Source organism: Helianthus annuus, chromosome 3 (assembly GCF_002127325.2).
Source record: "Helianthus annuus cultivar XRQ/B chromosome 3, HanXRQr2.0-SUNRISE, whole genome shotgun sequence".
NCBI classification, from domain to species: domain Eukaryota; kingdom Viridiplantae; phylum Streptophyta; class Magnoliopsida; order Asterales; family Asteraceae; genus Helianthus; species Helianthus annuus.
Window position 1 is genome coordinate 31,793,114 of NC_035435.2, and position 9,755 is coordinate 31,802,868.

The following is a 9,755-nucleotide window of genomic DNA, read 5'->3' on the forward strand; positions in this document are numbered from 1 at the left end:
TTCTACCTCGTTAAAAAAAATTTCGTCCTCGAAATTGCTTAGTATGAATACCAATGAACTCCAAAACAAGCACTGAAATGAGACACACAAACACCAAACTAAGTACCGAGTTTTTCAGATAGCACATGAACGGTGATAAAACCAAAATAAAATAACTAATTTCTTAAATTAATTTACAGAGAATAAAAAATTTAAATCTACTTACACAACATAGTAGATTTTTTTTTATTATAGCAAAATGGCTTTGGCTAATAACCATGGATAGCCGTGAATTCAGTTTTAAGTAAACTTAATTACCATGATAGGTATGTAGTTGCTAAAAATCAAAACGAATCAGAATCGAATAAAATCTTCAAAATGGAAAACAATCCTTTTTTTTTTACCTAAGTTCTCAAACGGGATTAACCAGAAGACATGGGTGTCGTAACAGAGATGTCAAAATAAATAGATGGAACTAGTTCACATCATGAAACTGATGATATTTGTATCTCATAAAAAGAGATTCGTGAAAGACGTCATACATTTGCGATTGTAGAAGTCGCAGCGCCAAGCGATAAAGAAATTTTCGAATTCCGTCAAGGATCTTGAATGGTTCGATGAATCTAGGGTTAATCTTACACTTTTAATCCAACTGATGTCTGCCACTATTAGATGGAACTCGCAAGAAAAACCTCGTTTCCGATATTAAACTTCAACGCTACACGATGTCGCTCCCTATAGTCACTTGATGTCTTTAAGCTTCCTTTAACATTTCGCGAGAAATAACAACGTAACGGGATCAATGATAATCCAATGTCGTGGCTAAAGAGAGTTTATTGGCTCTACCATAATCGGATGTGTGCGTTAAAAGTATGTAGACATGTAACAATAAACAACGAGAAAGAATCTTTCGAAAGCCGTAAGTACAATGAAATCTTAGGATTTTTATACATTAGAATAGACATCAATCAACATAACAAGAGTCCAAAAGCGCATATATGTACCTATAATTGACGATTACGTTCATGACCGTAATTGTCAATTATCTTACGACTGTGCCCTAACGGTCATACCATCATGCATCTCAATGACCTATTCCAATTGTAAGGTAGGCAAGTGAACAAAAAGGATTTATAGCTAAATTATATAACTCTTAGAAATGACTGGATGATAACTAAAATAGATGCGCATATTCTGGTAGGATATATATTACCGATGTGAAACACCTGTTAAAGCACGTATCGTAGCGAGGTCCACATGTCATGCAGTCGAGTTCGTTGAAGCCGTACTAACTTTAATCATGTCATCCACCATATCCCAGAATTATCAGTTGAATGAAGCTTAATGAAGATGATAGCCTTGTCTTATTATTCGACACCCTTGAAGTATGGAATATGTCAATAGCAGTTAGTAACAACGACAAAATTTCACGACATAAATTTCTCTAAAAGATAGATCCAAAGACCAAAACTAAGGAGTACAGAGATAGATCGGAAATGGAAAATCCTAACCCAGCGTCTACCCATTAACTCACAGGTTTAGTGTTTTTAAGGTTTAAGTTTTCTACAGAAAAGAGCCTTTGCTCTGATACCATAATTGTAACACCCCAACCCCGCTAGGGCTGACGTGTCACTTTTACAGATATCAAAACTAAAATCAATCCATAACATTAAATAAAAAAGATCCTAACTACGTTTTATTACATTACTGAAATAGAAAACCTCGGTCAGCAACCTCCTAACGCTCCTCACTGAAATCCCAGATTATCCCAGATTACCTGTGAAATAAATAAGACAAACACAAAAGAAAACTATGGCTGAGCCAAAAATTGCCCAGTAACGGAGAAATCAAAAGTACAAGTAAAGTCATATCAGCGGAAGCAAAACACAAAAGAACATAACTGAGACTCAACTGAAATGATTACTGACACGGGCACTGAAAAACAGATGCAGACACAAGACTGATATAAAAACTGATACACGAACTGATCTGAAACTGTAACGGACACTGATACAGAAATAGAAAGCGGTCATATACATAACCGATTCCGAACCCAATACAAAACCGATGTAGAGACTTATACATTGTTGACCATGATGACTAAAACCATTTTTCTTGTATAAACCTATTCATTTAATCATTTAATAATGCTATTATTTTAAATTTGCGGTACTTGGCAAAACTGTTTTCTTATTTGAACATTTGAATTTTATCAAGATATAGTAATTTATCATATTTAATAGCAAATCGTTATTACACAAAATTAACAAATTTTCTAACTATGAAAACCTTATATATAAAAGAATAGAGTAAGTTGAATAACCTAGATTTCTAAACAAAATACTTATTATAAATTTCGAAAACCGATATGGGAAACCGATACAGATACTGAGTCAAAACACATATAACTTATCATAACATAATCAGAAACAGAACATATTCAAATACTGAAACATATACTAACTTACACGACGGATATATCGACAAAATAAGTCGTGTAACACAGAAGCACCCAGAGCCAGAAACAACCAAACAGGTACACAGTTAGCTAGTCCATGTACCTATGAGACGGTGAGTGCGGTGTGCACCCATTGTTCCATCTCCACAAACCAAACCAAACCAAACCAAACCGAACCGAACCAAACCAAACCGAACCGAACCAAACCAAACCAAACATGCTCGGGTGACAGAGTACAAAAACTAAAGCCATTTACAGGCAACTGAACGTAATGCTAACGAGAACATGCAACAATGATTACAATTGCTAAAGTCTATTGCATGCTACTATGAACTTATCATCTAACGGAAACAGACAAAATCCGTACTTGAAAGTAACGGATATGATTAAGATAAATACTATGATGAGAAGACCAAAGAATCCGTACCAAGAGTAACGAAAATAAAATTATACTATGATGTCAACGAAACAGAATCCGTACCAACGAGTAACAAAAAAAAAATACAAATATACTATGATGAAAAGATAACAAAATCCGTACAGCGAAGTGACGGATATGATTAAGACAAATACTATGATGTGAAGACCAAAGAATCCGTACCTTAATTCGGCAAAGCAAAGTAAACCAAATTCAAGTAGCCACCAAATAATCTAACACCTATAATCTCATTATAGCACAAATCAGTTTCATGAAAATTACTCACTATAATTGATTTGTTCTTCAAAAAAATTCCAAACAGAATCTTACACCTTTGTGATAATTTTAATTGGGAGATCATGGAATTAACTTATTTAAGTATAAAAAAACGTATGCATATATTTTCATAAAATATGAAATCTAAATTAGATTTATGAAACTAATTCCTTAATATTTTAATCTTGATAATAATTTAATCATAAAAGACTAAAAGATCATTATTGTAGACAGAATATATTATCCAACATATTACTAGCCCCACATGAATTCAAAGAATACATTGCCTACTCTTCATGACAAAAAGAAACGAGCAGGAAGAAACAATGAGAGTCATTTTCATTGCTCGACATCATCCATAACCGACATTAGTTTAAGCAACCAAAACAACATTAGAGCCTTTACCTCAAATGACGACTAGACATAACAGATTTGATGTTGCGCTTGTTGCACGTAACCGAAAACAAGTCAAGGTGGTCACGTAGATTCGTGGTGGCTAGTATGATGCAATAATAAAGCTCGGCTAGACAAAGGAGATCGAAGTTAGAAAGGGATGAGGGTTATGATAGAAAGTAGTCTCGTAAACGGAGCTCATTCGTACTTGGTTTGGGATTAGTGGTTGGGACGATGAAGTTGTGGCTGTGGCGGCGGAGTGTGAGACGGCAATGGTGTTAAGGGTAACATGTTCAGAACAGACGATCGCGGCAACCGATTGCAGCGGCAACACCAGTAACTCGTATAGAATAGAGGCGATCCATACGTCCAAAAAGAAGGTTGAGAGTTGTGATGCTATTGTGGTCACGGTGGGATGTATCGGGTTCGAACCGGACGGTGGTGTTGCGACTATCATGAAGCTTTTTCGCCCGCGAAGTGCGACAGCGGTTGAGGTTGTATGGTGGTGAAGCCGGTGACGAAGGTGGGAATGGAATGGCGGCTGCTAGGTTACGAACAGAAGTCCTGATGGAGAAGATGAGATTTCTTATATGCTTCAACATTACAATTCCCACCCTAGAGTGTTAGGCAACTTACAAACAAGTCCTTTTAGTTTAGTTGAGTTAACGCAAGACCCTAAACTATTATAATTGTTTTACAAATAATAACTATAGTTAAATGTTATTAAATATTAACTACTAGTATTTATTTAATTATTATTTTTAAATATGAAATGTAAAAATTCTTAAGTAACCTTTGTGCTACATAAAATGTACCGTTAGAAACTATAATCGTTTAGTCGAATTTAAAATGTTTTAAATTTGTTTTAAACCCGACATAATTAATAGATATTTATTATTTTAGGGTTTTCAGATTTTCGGGTATTACAGCTACTATCCTCCTTTCACAATTCTCTTGATGGGCATTGACATTGGAAGTACTCGTCTGATTTCTGAATGGGTTCTGATTGCCTTGTTTGGTTGGTCGAGTGCACTGACGTTTGAAGTGTCCCTTTTCGCCACAATTGAAACATGTAACTGCATTTATATCAAACCCGTACTTCGTATCCTTTTTGCCTTCCAAGCTTGTTCTTCAGGTTCGGGCCATAAAATCCTTTGCCCTTCTAACCGCACTTGCAAATGCCCATTTGATATCCATTAACTCCATTTCATCACGGTCGATCTGTTGATAGTCTTCATTGGTCATATTGATGTTTCCAATTTGACCTGCAATCAAACCGCAGTAAGCACTGACCATTGTATTAATGAGTTCCATATGCCCCGTTGCTACTTCAATGCTAACTTGTGAGAGGTTTGAAGTATCGACTCTGGCCGTGTTAGGGTTAAGGGGTGGAGGATTATTGGTATAATGAGCTTGCTGTTGTTGTGGTTGGGCTTGAGGTTTGGGTATGGATCGTGAAAGATAAGCACTTTGATCGAACTGTGGTTGAGTAGTTGTAACTTGAGGTGGAGGTATGGATTGTGAAAGATAAGCACTTTGATCCCACTGTGGTTGGGCTTGATTGAACTGTGGAAATGGAGAAGAGCTTGTATTGGATACAAACGTCGTTTGAAGCTTCGGTTGCTGAACGGAACTAGAACTAGCTGAAGGACCAAAACCAGGCAAATACATTTCTGTGTTTTGAGGAGGTGCAGTTGCAATTCTTTTAGCCTTCTGAATTTCCTCTTCGTTCTTGTGCTCTAACTTCTGAATGAATTCATAGAGACTGACATTTGCTGCATCCAGAACGCCCGTATGTTTTAGAAGCTCAATGAATGGAATCCACTTAGGAGGTAGAGCATCAGCAAACCGTGCAACCATTTCCTAATGAGTTGCATTAACATTATAAGAACTCATTTCACTAATCAAATGATACAAACGAGAAGTCATATCATTTAGGGTTTCATTTTCCAAGAATTGAAATGATTCAAACTCTTTCTTCAACAAATCATGGCGTATCTTTCTAGTAGCTGCATTTCCTTCTCCTCTCGCAACCAATGCATCCCATAAGCTTTTCGTGGTCTTACAATATCCGAATTGATGATAGATTTCTTTGTGAAGCGCTTGTGTAAGAATAGCAAACGCCTTTTTCTCTAGGTCATAAGCTTTCTTGTCATCTTCAAACATATTAGCATAACCCGCTGAAGTTGATGCTGCTACTTCGAGGGTAGGGTTGCATGCATTAATGAAACACGTCCAAAGTTCGGTGCTTGGTCGTTGAAAGTATGTGTGGAAACGTCCCTTCCATGATGGATAGTCGTTCATGTGATTTAACTTTGGCGGGCGATTGTTGCTACCCGTCTCACTCTCGCTAAGCAAAAGATTCTAAATGCTTTGATTTTGATTTGATACCAAGGCCCATTGACTTGCACTTATGGATGGTTGTTGTTGAGGTATAGAATTTGCTAAATATGCGGCCACAGAAGTCTGATTTCGTGGGTCCGTACTCCAATCCCATGGACTTGTGCAGCTCATATTTGATGTATGAAGTAGAATACCTGATCAAATACTTGAAAACACAATGTTATCACACTTTTACAAACCTTCTGTTTAAAATTGACAACACACTCGACGAAACACTTCCCACGAAACAAACTTTGTTTCGTCGTGATGACTTATGACGAAACAGAGTGTGTTTCGTCGAAGACTCTTTTGACGAAACGCTTCTGTTTCGTCGAAGATGTTTTTGACGAAACGCTTGGGATTCGTCGCTTTTTCAATTCGTCGTTAACCAGTTTCGTCGATAAAGTAACAGAGAGTTGGTGAAATGGTTAGTGAGATTTTTCAACCCAAACCTTATCTTTTTACTGACAAGGTACACCCGATTTCAACCTACAACATACTCGGCTTACCAACCAGCATGGTCACCAATATTTAGTCCATTTTAATTCTTTTTCAATTTTAATTCTAAATTCAAAGAAAATTTGATGAACACTTTGAAGTTCTCTATGAAGATGTGAAGACCAAACCCAGAAATTATGAGTTTTCCGATCACTGACTAACTTCCCGAAACACGAAATTGCACAAGACTTTCACTAAAAACCCGGTTTTTCACGTGAACTAACAGCTAACAAGGTTTTTAATGAAACTTTTAGCAAAACAAGCAAGATCTACAGACTTTTGAAAAGGATTTTTCAGAAAATTTCGAACTTTTGAGAACACTTTGCTGAAAATCAATCACAAACACTTGATAAAAACAGAACTATGTTTGATTTTAAACAAGGATAAGAGCCTAACGCTCTGATACCACTTGTAGGTCCCGAAATCGGAGGATCGATGACAAAACCAAATCCTTGTTTATAGCAAACAAAGTCACGTGTGCGGAATCCACGTAACTACGCCAAATCAAACATATAAGTAAGTAACAACAAGGTTTAACCAATGAAACACAATCGATTGATTAAACTAGATGCGAATTACAACTAATACAAACACAGTTTTGCCAGAATAACTTTAAGGGTATGCTCTCATCTCTGCCTTCTAAGTTGTAACACCTCGAAAAATTTCGTCCAATAATATCTTGACACGTGTCATAATGTTCCGTTATGTGAAAACATACTTTAGAGGGACTAAAAGTGACAAACAGTGAAAACTATGGAACGTAAGGGTCCAAAGTGTCAACAATGGATAAATAGGCTCTATGATAACCCCACATAATGTTTATAACCTTTAACGGATGGTTCATGGATCATACGACGCGGAAATTGCACAAAAGTGAAGTATTGTAAACTATAGGGGCCAAAAGTGTCAACATGTTGAATTTATACCTCTGAGTGAACTTTTGGCAGACCCGAAGCTTTGTATAGCTAAAATATACTCACTAGAATATGTGGTAAAAATTTCATGAAGTTTCGTCAACGTATGAGAAAGTTATGGCCAAAACCGTACTTAAAGGACTAAAAGCGTCAACGTCGAATTTCATGGCTTTTCGGTTGAGCGCAAAGTTATCCGAGGACATTACCATGTTGGTAAAAGTCCTAAGGTTCTTAGAAACCAAGTTTGGGGGTTTACGGGTCGAGAAAAGTAGCCGAAACATCGCGTACAAGTCCAGGGGCCAAAGCTGTCAAGTTTAAAACTTGTTTTGGCTGAACCAGGGTCAGGCGACCCGCCTGGTAAAGCCCAAGCGGGCCGCGTGGGGCTGCCAGCGAATAGAAATCGTATTTGGGTGAAATTGGGTCCGAATTTGAGTTGATTACAGTTGTTTTCGCCTCCAAATGCACCAATAAGAAGCCTTGCATGCCTACATCAACAGTAAACCTCAAATATCTGCTTTAAATCCGAATTTGCATCCATTTCTTGAGCATTTTCATAGTAACCAAGTGCTCTCAACATTCAAGAACTTCAAGGCAAGCTTTCTGGAGGTAATCTGATCAACAAGGCCGACTTCTAGTGCTCACTAAACACCTATAGGACCTTTGTAAGCTTTCAATTCGTTCTTTAATCCATTCTTGTTGTGATTATTGATAAAAGTCAAACTGGGTGTTCATAACCTTTGACTTTCCGATTAAACGGATTTCTTTCAGTCATTTCTCGAATTGAAACCTGTTATATGTTGGTAATATTATGGGAAACAAACCCTCTAAAGGGTACTCTCTAATTCCCACTACATGCATGCTAAATGTCGAGTCAAACCTATTTCTAAAAAGTCAACAGAAGCGATTTTTGTGAAAAATGATATGATTAATGATATAGATGACATGCAATCTGATTGATCATCATAAATAACTTGTAATACATATAAGAAGGTGTTTTAATCATCATCAACTCGACAATCTATAGTATAGACACGAATCGGAACCGAAAGTCTTGTAAAACGATTATTTCGTAGACTATCGATTCGGATTCGTACATGCATGTTCGAGATCTGTATTGGAAAGTATTTTCGACTATTTTTATTTTAGTTGAACTTTCTGGAATTTTCTTTGATTGAGTCTATGCTTAGCCTATTCGAATGCATGTTTCCGGTTTATGCATAAAGTTGACTATTTTGCCCTTTTTGATTTAAAACGGGATTTTTGGAAAAGTAAAAGAGTAGAGATCTTTATTTTTATTATATAAACTTGCACCGAAAATTTCGGATCAGTTGGTGGTCCAGATTGTGAGTTATGGCCATTAGCGTAAAACTATATTATAAATTTACATAAACGGTCCTTTTCGCGTAGAACCCGTTTCTGGCCACGTTTTGATACGAAACTCTTTACCAACAGAAGTAATATAATATTCTGGGAATTTTGATGATTTTTAATTAATTTTTGGCTGAACGGATCCTAGATCGCCTAGTCATTTCGGCTTATGTCGGTTTTGACCGTTTTAGCCATAAAATGAGTTTTACACATCCTTTTGACCCGAAACCTTTTTCTACTGATTTTATATGATGAATAAATTATTTTAAGTATTCTGGAAATATAAAAATCTCAGATTTAATTTGAAAACCCGAAAACGCCCTTAAATCGCATATTTAGCGTTTTAAGCGCATAGTGAGCGTTATACTTGTTTTAAACATATAAGACTTATACCTACTGATGTAAATTACATATTTTCATATAATAACAGTAAGTATAATATTTTGAACTCAGGTTTCCAGTTTTGGCATTTTTAGCCCTTGTGAAATTACTAAAATACCCCTACGGTGCATAGTTTGGTTTTAAATGATATATTTGGTATATGGGTCGTACCCTACTGATATAATATGTTATATCAAGTATATTTACTGTATGAACCAGACCCGAAACTCAGATTTCTAATTTTATCCTTTTATTATCTTTTAAATGACCAAAATGCCCTTCTAAGGCATAAATTGGGTTTAAAATTTTTCCGGGCAATATAGAACATAACTTACTGATATAATATCATATTTTAAGCATATTATCTCAGGGAACTTGCATTTGAATCTTTGGTCTACCCGTATCGCCCTTTTCGCGTTCGGTTCGGTTTACGTAACTAGTTTGCGTAAATTGACCGAAACGGGTCAAACGATATCATTTTTATCTCAAAATCCAGAATGTATTTAGTATACCCATATCATACAAGTATTCAAACTTGTCGGGTCTAAATCACATTCTATCCGGTCTTTCGCTTAATCGTGCGTAAACCGTATCATTCTTAAAACTAACCGGTCAAAGCTTAAGCTTAAATAAAAGGCCGTTAGGAATCTAATAGGTTAATTATAAACCTTTGTTCCAGATTAGGAAG

At 36.3% G+C, this 9,755-nt stretch overlaps 1 long non-coding RNA gene across 1 annotated transcript; it reads right to left on the minus strand.

Moving 5' to 3' along the window:
- Window positions 1–1,580: 1,580 nt before the first annotated feature.
- Window positions 1,581–4,064, minus strand: LOC118490332. Its single transcript, XR_004889266.1, has 3 exons — window positions 3,537–4,064; window positions 3,039–3,095; window positions 1,581–1,756 (listed from the first exon to the last, which is right to left on the minus strand). It is a non-coding gene; the product is annotated as an uncharacterized LOC118490332 (long non-coding RNA).
- Between the last annotated feature and the right edge of the window lie 5,691 nt (window positions 4,065–9,755).